We start from the raw sequence: 13,548 nt of genomic DNA, 5'->3' as shown, positions 1-13,548 counted from the left end.
TATCCACCTCAACATAAAAGGCACATGTCAAAAGTACATCAACCATAAATCACTAATCACCACCAATGAAAGTAAATAACCACATTAAATACATCAACAATAAGTACACCACCAAAGGTACAAACAAAATCTATAGAGGAGACTCAAGCTACATACTAGGGAGTGTCATCACATGGTCAAACTACTTGAGTTATCCTAGACTGATCTCTCAATAGAGCTTGGACCCTTAAGTGCTGAGTTACCCTGGACTGGTTACTCTAAACCCTGGACCCTCAACATGACACATGCAGAACTAGAATACCCTCTCAAGAAGATGAGGCAAACCAGTCATACTATCATCCCATTCCCATCCTTAGTCTATACAAGCATTCAAAGCATGGGCGAGGAAATATCTCTAACTTATCTTTTTAGTGTGTTTCCCAAAATATTAATTGCTAGATTATCATTTATTACATAACTTACAATAGGTTACCCTAGCATTGACCACTTTGGGTCCCGGACCCCTACTACAAGCCACTCTCGATAACACGTGCGTAGGCAACCTCTCCTAATCACATAAAAACACAATTGTGTCTCATACCACAACACTTATAAAGATCAAACTCAGTTCCTTAACAGGCCACTCAAAAATAAGTTGGTTCTCCCAACCCAAGTAAACATAAATGAACCACATAGAAAATCTCATAAATGCAACTTTCAAATTAAAACACAACTTCATCATGATATTCAAAATAGAGGAACATCATGAAAGAAAAATACAATGATAATCTCTAGTGTACGTCCTAGTTAGTCAACTAAACAAATACACAAACCCAAATGGAAATGAAAACAACAAAACTAGAAAACAAAACCCATAAACTCTCAAGAAAACAGATAAAATATAAAGTTTCCAATCTTATGGTTTCAATTTAACTCATTCTCTAATGTTTGTTTTGACCATAAGGAAATGTTTGATAATAAAACAATAATATTTATTTATTTCAATAGATAGTATTTCATATCCATAACCACATAAGTTACATGGATTATGTAAAAATATATCAATTTGGTTACATTATAATTAATCAGTATAAATTTTTAATTAATATTTAACATATGATAATTACTCTTAGATAAATCCCTTTATATTTATATTAATCAGTTTACCTAAACTTCACAACTTTTAAATAAATCAAATAAATAAAACATAAATCAATTTATTAAAAATGATTATTATTAAATAAATTAATTTATTAAAAATGATACTTATTAAATAAATCAATTTATTAAAAGTGATACTTATTAAATAAATCAATTTATTAAAAGTGATACTTATTAAATATCAAATTTTTAAAATGAGTAAAACAAAGTAACTTTACTACAAAATAAATTAATAAACTAGACTTTTCTTATTCTAAACCTATTTTAGACCAGCCATCAAATAATAATGGGAGGGGGGTTATGTGGTCCCCTCCCCATACTTTTATATATGCATGGGTGGACTTTTTTAATAAGGAAGGCTTCCCTATATTTTTTTTTAAAACAGCGATGTACGATATTGTAGAGGTGTGTACGATTTAATGTATGGTTTTTTTTCTCTTTAATTTATGATTATTGTATGATTTTCTTCTTCTTCTATCTATAAATATTTTTGTATTATATTTTTTGTGTTTTATTTCGTATTCTCGTTAATTAAATAATATATATAATTTATTTTTGGTTCTTTCTACAGGTTCAGATCTGGTAATTTTCCATCTAGCATAGATTTCATTATTATTCTTTTCCTACATAAATTTGTACAATAAATATGTACATAAATATATATAGATACATATAAAGGATGCATCTCAAATGTAAATTAAATCTATGTAAATTTTTCAATCAAACCCTAAATGATCTATACTATGTTTTCTTCTACAACTTTCTCCTAAGAACAATTAAGAATCAAATTCCATTCATACAGATTTGGGAAAAATAACTAGAGTGACAAACATGATTCAAGCACCCAATCAAACATGAAGCAATCAGATCTTTTCCAACTTAAAATACATTCTCGAAATTTCAAAACCCTACCTTTTACTAAAGCTAAAATATGACAGCTAGATGAAAATTCCTAGTGCAAGAAAAATCTTTTAAGCCACAAAAATTCTCTTCTTTTCCAAACCCTTGAGTTGCTCTCCAAAACTTGTGTGTGCAATAATGACCTGAAAACCCTCTAATATAGAGCTCTAATTACCTTTTAGAATTTTTGTCTCCACAACTCTAAAATTATAATTACTTTATTTAATTATTTCTTGTATACACAATTTATTTTATTTTTTTTAATTAAAATATTAATTTATTATTCCTTTCATGCACACTTAAACCCTTTTTTTTAATTAAAATATTCTTTTATTATAATTTATTTATTACTCAACTTTATTATTTAAAGTAATTTCATAAAATAATATTTAATCATTATTTAATTAATAAAGATAACTTAAATGCATTATTTAAATATCACTAATTTTAAACCTGTATTATTTAAATAATAATACTACACCAAAATCAAAGCTTTATATATATATATGTGTGTGTGTGTGTGTGTGTGTGTGTGTGTGTATATATGTATGTATATACATATATATGTATATGTATATACATATATATGTATATGTATATACATATATATGTATATGTATATGTATATATATGTATACATATACATATATATGTATATATATATATATATGTATATATATATATATACATATATACATACATATACATATATATGTATATATATATATGTATATGTATACATATACATATATATACATACATATACATATACATATATATGTATGTATATGTATGTGTATGTATATGTATGTATATATACATATATGTATATATACATATATATACATATACATATACATATGTATATGTATATGTATATGTATATATCTGTATATATATACATGTATTAATATGTATATATGTATATATGTATATGTATATATATGTATCTATGTATATATGTATATGTATACATATATATGTATGTATATGTATATATGTATCTGTATACATATGTATATGTATGTATATGTATATATGTATCTATATATATATATGTATATATATACATACATATATACATATATATATACAAATACATATATACATATACATACATATACATATGTATACATATACATATATATATACACATACATATACATATACATAGATACATATATATAGTATTTAATTTTTAAATCTTTTTAACGTAGTTTTTCAAAATTGGAATTTTTAAATTAAATAACATTTGATAAATCAATATTAACTGTCAATCCAAGAATAATAAATAACTAGTCTATCAGGCAAATCACTAAGTCAAACTTCAAGAAATGTATAAGGAAAATCAATCAAAGCAAGAATCAAATCACATATGCACAAAAGACTTATAAGTTTTAAAAAGGGTAGACAGTCTATTACGAGTCTTTCTTGTAAGACAAGTAATTTAGGCTATGGATAGGATTGGACCTTATTATTATCTTCCCATTCTCACCATTTGAGTATTTGTAATTAGGCATGCTCATCCTAACAATTCAGGAAAGTCGATGCCCGGTACCTAGTGTAGATACCTAAATTTGATTACACCACTTTAGTAATCCTATTTAGTTATCTCTAAAGACATCATTAATTAAATTCCTATTTAATTAATCATTTGCCATCCCTAGCTGATTAATTTAATTAATCATCTATAGTCCTAATTGATAAATCAAATAACCTATTATTTATCAATTAAATCATTTTCTCCTATCTAATTCCAAAAATCCTCATTTATTAAATAAATCTATTTGATAAATAAAATCCTCAAATCTAAAAACCCCTAACCTATCCCTAATCCTCCATTTAGCCTAATCCACCCCATCCACCCATACTAACCAAGCTTAGCCACTAACTCACCCACCCTCATTAATGCCATCCACTTGCACATCTCTAACATCTCTAATCTAATCTTAAACCCAAGCCTAATCCACCCCCTAATGTTGTCACATTCCCTAAGCAAGTTTAAGACTTTCCTAAACCAAACCAAAGTCTCCCCTCAAAAATCTCAACCACCAAGTCATGTGTTCTCTTACAAAACATAAAAGACTCTTACAAGCTCACTCATCACTCTTACATCCATCTTCCACACTCATTCCTCTTACATCTCTCTTACATACTCAACCCCACTCATCATGTCTTTAACCAACCCTTTACCCTACCCTCTCACACTCATCCTCCTTGTGACAAGTGTCACCTTCCCATTGGTGCTAAACAAGCACAATTCATGTGCTCTCCTTTGAGTGCATCTTAGCCCTCCTTAAGCCTTCATCTCTCCTTGCATCTTAGCCCTCCCTCCCTCAAGCCCTTAGCCTATAAATTGAATCCCCTCCCAAGCCATTTCGACAACAATCTTTGAGCTAAAGTTACCATGTTATTTTGAAAACCAAAGTTATCAATCTTAACCTTATAATGCCGAATTGAAAGCTCACAAGGCTACCAATTTGCCATTATCCATCTCCATTGAAGCCATTTTAAGCACTTGAGCATACATCTCCAATCTACACATAGACACATCTCAAAAATAAGAGAACAATCTCATTGAGAGAGCTTATCCATGGCTCACATTCTCATTTGAGTTTGTCTTCTCTTTGTCTCTATTATATGTTATGTTAGTTTAATGTGTAAATACTTTCATTGAATTAGTATTTCTAGCACATTAGATTAGTGTATACATTTTTGGCACGCCCGATGGGTCCCCGCTATGGGTCATTTTTCATTTTTTTCATCCATTTCAATCTATATTTTGTTTTTACAAACTAACAATCTAATGGTTTGTTATTGTTGAGTGGGTGCAAGGTGTTTTTGCTTGTTTTTGCAGGTTGAAGGATGCACTAAAGATAAAGATACACCCTTTAAAATCTAAAAATAACCAAGAAAATAAAAAAATTTGGAAAAAATCCACGCAATGTCATCTCCGCTTGTCGTCTCCGCAGTTTGGCGTCTCTGCCTATCGTCTCTGCAAAATGTCATCTACGTAAACTCAACTATCGTCTCTGCCATCTCAACTGTCATCTACACAAACTCAACCGTCATCTCCACAAGCTCAACTATCGTCTACGAAAGATAAACCATCGTTTGCACCTGCACAACCGTCGTCTGCGCGAGCTCAACTGCCGTCTCTGAAAGCCCAAACTATCATCTACGAGTTTCGGTGTCTCTACCTATTTTCTGGTAGTCTGCACTGAAACCTGAACTGTCATCTGTGAATTTCAATGTTTGCGAGTTTTAGCATCTCCGCTTGGCTTCTGTCGTCGACGCCACCTTCAAAAGCTCAAATTATCATCTCCGCCGTCGCCAGCAGTCAATTGTCGTCTCCGCCTGGAAACTGTCATCTCCACTGCCACTAGTAGTCAACTATCATCTCCAACGCTGCCAACTGCCTTCTTCATCAATCTGTCATCTGCGAGTTTTGGCGTCTACGAGTTTCAGCGTCTGCGAGTTTTGACGTCTCCACAGTTTGGCGTCTCTGCCTAATAAACTGTCATCTCTGCCTAATAAACTATCATCTCCACCTGTTTAAACCATTCTAAGCATTTTTACGCGTAAAAAAAATAGCAAAAACAGTTTTAAATTTTTTTTCCATAGTTAAGCTTTCATTTTTGAAGATTTTAGGTGACTAACTGAATTTCTTTTTTTGTCTCATTGCAGGTTGGAGCACATATGAAACCACTAACCATGTTTCTTGTAGGTTCTCATGTTGCTAAAAAAATGAACTTGAATGTTTAATCATTTGTCTTTGAATACATGTTGCTAAAATGAACTTGAATGTTTAATCATTTATCTTTGAATGCATGTTGCTAAAATGAACTTGAATGGTTAAACACATTTTCCATTGAATGAATGTTGCTCAAAACACACTCTTGAATGCTATGGATTAAAATCAATTTTCTTTGGAATGCATGCTTAAAACAAACAAACTCAATCTTGAATGTAAAGAATCAATGAATCAATGCAATATCTCACACTTCAATTTTTGGGGCATTAAAAAGAACAAACAAATCTCTCTTTTGCATGCAATTTAGGCAAAGTTTGATTTTTGAAAAATTAAGAAACTTTGTTAAGTTAAATACAAATTTGCAAAAATCAATTTGAGTAGTTCCTTGGACTCACCTCTTTTCTAATCACCCATCAATTTAACCATTGGTTGCAATCTCAATGCCATTTATAGGGATGGGTCTACTTGAAAAAGGTGTTAAATGTTCCACAATCTAACTAACTCACTTGGTCTTTGAACATTTGCTTTAACTTTATCAAAATTCATAAATGACCAAAACTCTAGATTAAATCGATCACACTTCAAGTTTGGGCACTAAAATTGAACAACAATTGATGTGGAGAGCCTCCAGACGCGCGCTTGAAATCAAATCTCACACACTTTTGTTTTGGGCATAAAACAAACTCACACTCAATCTTGAATGCCTTAAAGAAAATTAATCGATATTTGACATGGAGGGCCTCCGGGTGCATGAGTTTGTTTTTGTTGACCCTAACTCTTCTTCTTGTTTGCATTCTTCGATTGATTTACTTTTGTTGGCGCTTCAAGTTGGAATTGAACATTGTCTCTTAAACATGAGTTCTTGCAAAGTCTAGATTAGCACACATAAGAGTCAGTTGGTAAACTTAGAACAAGCGTGTTTTTTAACCCAAGGTCATCCAAGTCTTCTCTCCCTTTGTCATCTTTCGAGGCCATCTTGGGTGCATAAGATTAGGATCCAAAACCTTCTTTCTTTTTAGGAGGCCTTCTTGGGGATTTCATCACCCCTTGGACAACCTCAACTCCAAAGTTCTGGTGGAGTATAAGAATCGGGAGGTGAATTGAAAGGCACCTCTCTTGGGATCAAGATTTTTTCACTCGGGCTAAGCCTCAAGGAACTTTATACCCTTGAGAAGTGAAAGAGGAGAAGCGGGTTACTGCTCCTCTCGGCTGTGTGACATCTTTTTGGTCTCATCTACAGATTTGGGCCTCACATACCTTGCTAATGCAGGAGCATCCAGAGGTACAAGGGCAATCTTGTGTCACCCAAAAAAATTTACTTAGACTTAGTTTCTATTTCATGTGTTTTCATTTTTGGACACCCATTTGGGTCAAATAAAGGTTCCAACTTTCACAGTTCAACTATCAGTATGCTAGAAAATCTTGAAAAAATAGGAGGATGCAATTTGGCCATTATTTTGGTGACCTAGAAGGTGTGAAATGGCCAGATGAATGTAATTGTGATTTAGAGCATTCCAGAAAAAAAAATCAGGTCAAAAGGCCCCACGGTTTGAAAGTTATTGCAATTTTTTGAGTTTTGGAGACCTCCTAAGAATGCTTCAAATTTAGGTTAGGGGCATTAAATGACTTCAAAAAGGGCCAAAAAATGGAGAATGAGTGAAGCCTATTCATAGGGCTATAGAGCACTTCGAGAGCTTTCTAAAAATGTAAACGGTTCGTCAATTGGAGCTACGGTTCAAAAGTTATGCCTCCCAAAAGTTCGGTTACCGTTTCTAGATTCTTCTAGATTTGCACCGACTTCTAACGCAGCTTCTAGAACCTTCTATTTGGTCGGTGGATGCCTACTAGCACTTTCTAGAATGTACTCCTAGTCCTTAACCCTCCAGGGTCTATTTAAGGAGATTCCTGGCATTGTAAAAGGCAGTTCAGAGTGGAGTTTGAGAGGAGGTACTGAAAGGAGAAATTATCTCAAGATTTATGCTATTGTAAGCCCTTAGGGAATGTCTTGAAGTTTATTTTCTCTATACTATTTGTACTTGTTTATTTTCTTAGTTAATACAATTTTCCCTTTTCTGTTGGGTCCATTATGTTCTTGGGTTGTGTCCCCATCAAGTGGTATCAGAGCTGGTTTTCTTGAGTGTGTAGACAGAGCACCGTCTATGAGGCAGTTTGCACCAGGACTGTGTGGTTGTGGGTTTGAGTTAAGAAGATACCTCCATGAAGAGAGCGTGGTGGAAGGGCCAGAGCTATTAATCCTGAGGAGGTTAGATCCCTCCAAAGGCAGGTACAAGCATTGCAAGAAGAGCTCCATAGAGGAGCAAATGTTGCCGCAGGTGACAATAGTGAGGATGACAATGAAGAAGAAGTAATGGAACCAGAAGGGGAGTTTGACAGAGAAGTTCTGAATCATGCAAAGGAAAGGATTTTTAGGGCCATTACTTAGTTTGGGAAAAGACCTACAATTAAAGTGGGTGTATTTTCAAGAAATCTGAAACCAGATGAGTTGATCGATTGGATCAATGAACTGGAAGAATACTTTGAGTATGAGGATATCAGGGACCCAGATAGGGTTAAGTTTGCAAAGGCCATGCAAAAATCTGGTAGCAAGAGGTCCAATTGGAAAGAAATAGAAGAGGAAAGGAGATCACAAGGTGGGATCACATGGTGGACAAATTGAAGAAGCAGTTCGTTCCTGTAGACTACGAGCTTGATTTGTTTAAGAAGATGCATGGTTTAAAGCAAGCAGGAAGATCAGTCCAAGAATATACAGAGGAATTTTACTGACTTTTGATTAGAGTGGGGCATGCAGAAGCAAATAAGGAGAAGGTTTCTCGTTATATCAATGGGTTGCGACCTAGCATCCAGGAGGAATTAAGTCTGGTAAGAATGGCCAGTGTTGAAGAGGCATACCAGTTTTCCCTATGAGTTGAAGAGAAGCTAAATAAAAGGTTTGAAGGAAGACAAAGAGGGCGCAGTCAAAGAGGAAGGGGAAGCGGTAGATCATCTAGAGGCCGCAATGAAACCCAAAAGAAAAATGAAGATGTGGGTACTAGCAGGAACCAGAGGAATGAGGGTTTCAACCGCTCCGATGATCAAGACTTTGGAAATCAGAGAGGAAGAGGTAGAGGATGTGGACAAGGAAGAGGAGGCTTCTATGGTACCTGTTTCCATTGCAATGAAGAAGGTCATCGCACCTTTGAATTCCCTCAACGACAAGGTAGGATAGATAGGAGAGCTGAGGGCCAAGCTAGGGTTGCTCATGTGGATGAGGATGCACAATCATCACATTCAGAGGATGTAAAAAGAGGAGAGAACTTGGTAAATGAAAGAGTCCTACTAAGTGGTGAGATTGAACTAGGACAACAGAGGATTTTGTTCCGTACTAGATGCAAGTGTGAGGATAAATGTTGTGACGTGATCATTGATGGTGGTAGCACTGATAACTTGGTATCAGAAGAGATGGTCTCTAAGCTGAAGCTCAAGAGGGAGAAACATCCCTAGCCCTATCGGATTGCTTGGGTAAAAGATGATCATAAGGTCCTAGTAAGTAAACAATGTTTAGTGAAATTCAAAATTGGAAGTTACCATGATGAAGTTCTTTGTGATATTATTTCAATGGATGTTTGCCATCTATTGTTGGGTAGACCATGGCAGTTTGATAGACATGCAGTACATGATGGACATGCAAACACATACTCTCTGACAAAGGATGGAGTTCGCCACAAATTGAAGCCCATGAAAAAGGAAGGTGAAAAGGTATGTAGCAGTGCTAGGATTTGTCTTGTTGATGGAAGGAAGTTTTTAGATGGCATGAAACATCAGCATATGTGCTATGCTTTGGTTCCTAGGAAAGATAAAGAAGGTAGTAGTGAAATACCAGTTGAAGTTTCATATTACTAGGGGAGTTTGGAGATATTATCTCTGATAATGTTCCAGATGGATTGCCAGCAGTAAGGCAAATCAGTCATCAGATAGATCTGATTCCAGGAGCTAGTTTTCCTAACAAGGCTGCTCACAGGATGACTCCTACTAAAACAGAGGAGCTAAATGGACAGGTTCAGGAGTTGTTGAGGAAGGGCTTGATTCGAGAGAGCCTGAGTCCATGTGCAGTACCTGCAGTACTCACACCAAAGAAGGATGGAGAGTGGAGGATGTGTACAGATTCTCAAGCTATAAATAGGATCACCATCAAGTACCGATTTCTTTTGCCAAGGATGGATGATATTATGGACTGCTTGACTGGAGCTCAGTACTTCACAAAGATAGATCTGAAGAATGGTTATCACCAGATACGAATTCAAGGAGGAGATGAGTGGAAAATAGCCTTCAAGACCAAGGAGGGCCTTTATGAGTGGTTAGTCATGCCCTTTGGATTGACGAACACCCCAAGCACCTTCATGCGGCTCATGAATGAGGTACTTAAGAAGTTCTTTGGAAAATTTGTTATTGTTTATTTGGATGATATTTTAATTTTCAGCAAGACTTTGGAAGAACATTTATTGCATGTTCGTAGTGTCCTTGAAAGGCTAAGGGAAGAAAAATTGTTAATTAATCTGAAGAAGTGTAACTTTGCAAAAAGGGAGTTAGTCTATTTGGGGTTTGTTATATCACCTGAAGGTCTCAAAATGGATCCAGAGAAGGTAAAAGCCATCTTGGAATGGCCTACTCCAAGGTCTGCTACTGAGGTAAGATCATTTCATGGTCTGGTTAGTTTTTACAGGAAGTTTATTAAGAATTTTAGTGGCATATGTGCACCCCTAACTGATACAATAAGAGGGGATAGAAAAGAGTTTAAATGGACTGCAGCAGCTACGAGAAGTTTTGAATTGCTGAAGAAGAAGGTAACAGGACAACCTTTGTTGGCACTTCCAAATTTTAGAAAGGTTTTTCAAGTGGATTGTGATGCCAGTGGCAGCGCTATTGGGGTTGTATTAAGCCAAGAAGGTAAGACTATTGCATATTTTAGTGAAAAATTGAATGATGCAAAGAAGAAGTATTCTGTTTATGATCAAGCGTTCTATGCAATAGTTCAGGCCTTAAAGAAATGGAGGCATTATTTATTGCCAAAGGAATTTGTATTGTATACTGATCATTAGGCATTACAGTACCTAAATAGCCAAGGTAAATTGAATCAGAGGCATATGAAGTGGGTAGAATTCTTGCAAAGTTATACATTTGTGTTGAAGCATAGAAGTGGAAAATCTAACAAGGTTGCAGATGCACTAAGTAGGAAACAGTTGTTGCTTACAGTAATGCAGGTTGAAGTAGTTGGGTTTGATGAACTCAAGAATTTGTACCCTGAGGATCCTGATTTTGCTGAAGCATGGAAAGGTTGTAAAGAACCTGTTGTTGTAGATAGAACCAAGTGGTTAGACTATTTGATTCAGGATGGCATGTTGTTCAAGGGTAGTCAATTGTGCATTCCGAGGAGTTCCATGAGGGAAAATCTAATTAAGGAGAAACACAATGGAGGGATGGTAGGACATTTTGGTCGAGATAAGACCATTGCCATTCTTAGAGAAAATTATTTTTGGCCTCAAATTTCAAAGGATGTGAAGAAGTTTGTACAAAGTTGCCAGGTTTGTCAAGTTGTCAGGGAGTTTAGTCACAATACTGGCCTATATCAGCCATTGTCTGTTCCATCAAGGCCATGGGAGGACATAAGTATGGATTTTGTTCTTGGATTTCCAAGGACACAAAGGGGTAATGACTCAGTATTCGTGGTGGTTGATAGGTTCTCCAAAATAGCACATTTCATTCCATGCCACAAAACTCATGATGTTGTCCATATTGCAGACTTGTTTTTCAAAGAGGTGGTAAGACTACATGGTCTTCCAAGGAGTATAGTTTCTGATAGAGATACTAAATTTGTGGGGTATTTCTGGAGGACATTATGGAAAAAGTTGAGAATAGACTTGAAATTCAGTTCCACGCATCACCCATAAACTGACGGCCAAACAGAAGTGGTAAACAGAAGTCTGGGCAATTTGCTGAGATGTTTAGTTGGGGATAAGCCCAAGGGATGGGATTTGATTCTACCACAAGCAAAGTTTTCTTACAATAACTCTATAAATAGGAGTACTGGAAAATCATCATTCCAAATTGTATATGAGAATAGCCCAAGGACTGCACTAGAGCTGAGGAAGATAGAACAAGGGGAGAGGACAAGTGTTGAAGTTGAGGAATTTGCTGAACATATCAAGCGTCTACATGAGGAGGTTCAAGCACACATTACCAAGATGATTCAAGAGTATAAATCTAGGGCTGATCAAAGGAGAAGACATAAGAAATTCCAAGTAGGGGATCTAGTCATGGTACACTTACGAAAAGAAAGATTTCCAGCCGGTACTTACAACAAGCTAAAAATGAAGAAATTTGGCCCCTGCAAAATTTTGAAGAAACATGACTCAGGAAATGCATATGAAGTGGAGCTGCCAGATGGTATTCACATTTTGCCCATTTTCAACATTGCAGATTTAATAGAGTATCATGATGATGGTGCAGATGAGGAGCTGGTGTTAGAGCCATGTCTGATTCCTACTTCTAAGAAGGAGGAGATAGAAGACATTCTAGATCATTGTGTGGGTAGGAGTACCAGAAACAGGCAGTATGAAGAGTATTTGGTCAAATGGAAAGAACGACCGATTGAGGACTCAACTTGGATTTCAGCAGCTGAGGTTTCCCATTTGGGATTACCTCTACCATTCATAAAGTGACAGGGTCACTTTTCAATCTACCCTGGGTGTCTGATGCAAGAGCATCCAGAGGTATAAGGGCAATCCTGTGTCACCCAAAAAAATGTACTTAGACTTAGTTTCTATTTCATGTGTTTTCATTTTTGGACACCCATTTGGGTCAAATAAAGGTTCCAACTCTCACAGTTCAACTATCAGTATGCTAAAAAATCTTGAAAAAATAGGAGCATGCAATTTAGCCATCATTTTGGTGACCTAGAAGGTGTGAATTGGCTAGATGAATGTAATTGTGATTTAGAGCATTCCAGAAAAAGAATCAGGTCAAAAGGCCCCACGGTTTGAAAGTTATTGCAATTTTTTGGGTTTTGGAGACCTCTTAAGAATGCTTCAAAGTCAGGTTAGGGGCATTAAATGACCTCAAAAAGGGTCAAAAAATGGGAGTCAAGTGAATCCTATCCATAGGGCTATAGAGCACTTCGAGAGCTTTCTAAAAATGTAAACGGTTCGTCAATCGGAGCTACGGTTCACAAGTTATGCCTCCCGAAAGTTCAGTTACTATTTTTGGATTCTTCTAGATTTGCACTGACTTCTAACATAGCTTCTGGCACCTTCTATTTGGTCGGTGGATGCCTACTAGCACTTTCTAGAATGTACTCCTAGTCCTTAACCCTTCGGGGTCTATTTAAGGAGATTCTTGGCATTGTAAAAGGCAGTTCGGAGTGGAGTTTGAGAGGAGGTACTGAAAGGAGAAATTATCTCAAGATTTATGCTATTGTAAGCCCTTAGGGCATGTCTTGAAGTTTATTTTCTCTGTATTGTTTGTACTTGTTTATTTTCTTAGTTAATAAAATTTTCCCTTTTCTGTTGGGTCCATTCTGTTCTTGGGTTGTGTCCCCATCACTTGCGTATATCGAGGACTCCCTAGCTAAACCAACTGTCAGCCTTGCAAAAAACCATTTAGGGTGTTAATGTGTTTGAAGTGACTGATCGAAACATTTGTAGAACATACACACTCCTCGGTGCAAGTATCACATTCTGAGAACCACAAACTTCTATCTG

This window comes from Cupressus sempervirens, chromosome 8, assembly GCF_028749045.1.
Source record: "Cupressus sempervirens isolate cs-2001-9-10 chromosome 8, ASM2874904v1, whole genome shotgun sequence".
In the NCBI taxonomy this organism is placed as follows: domain Eukaryota; kingdom Viridiplantae; phylum Streptophyta; class Pinopsida; order Cupressales; family Cupressaceae; genus Cupressus; species Cupressus sempervirens.
This window is presented reverse-complemented; position numbering follows the sequence as displayed.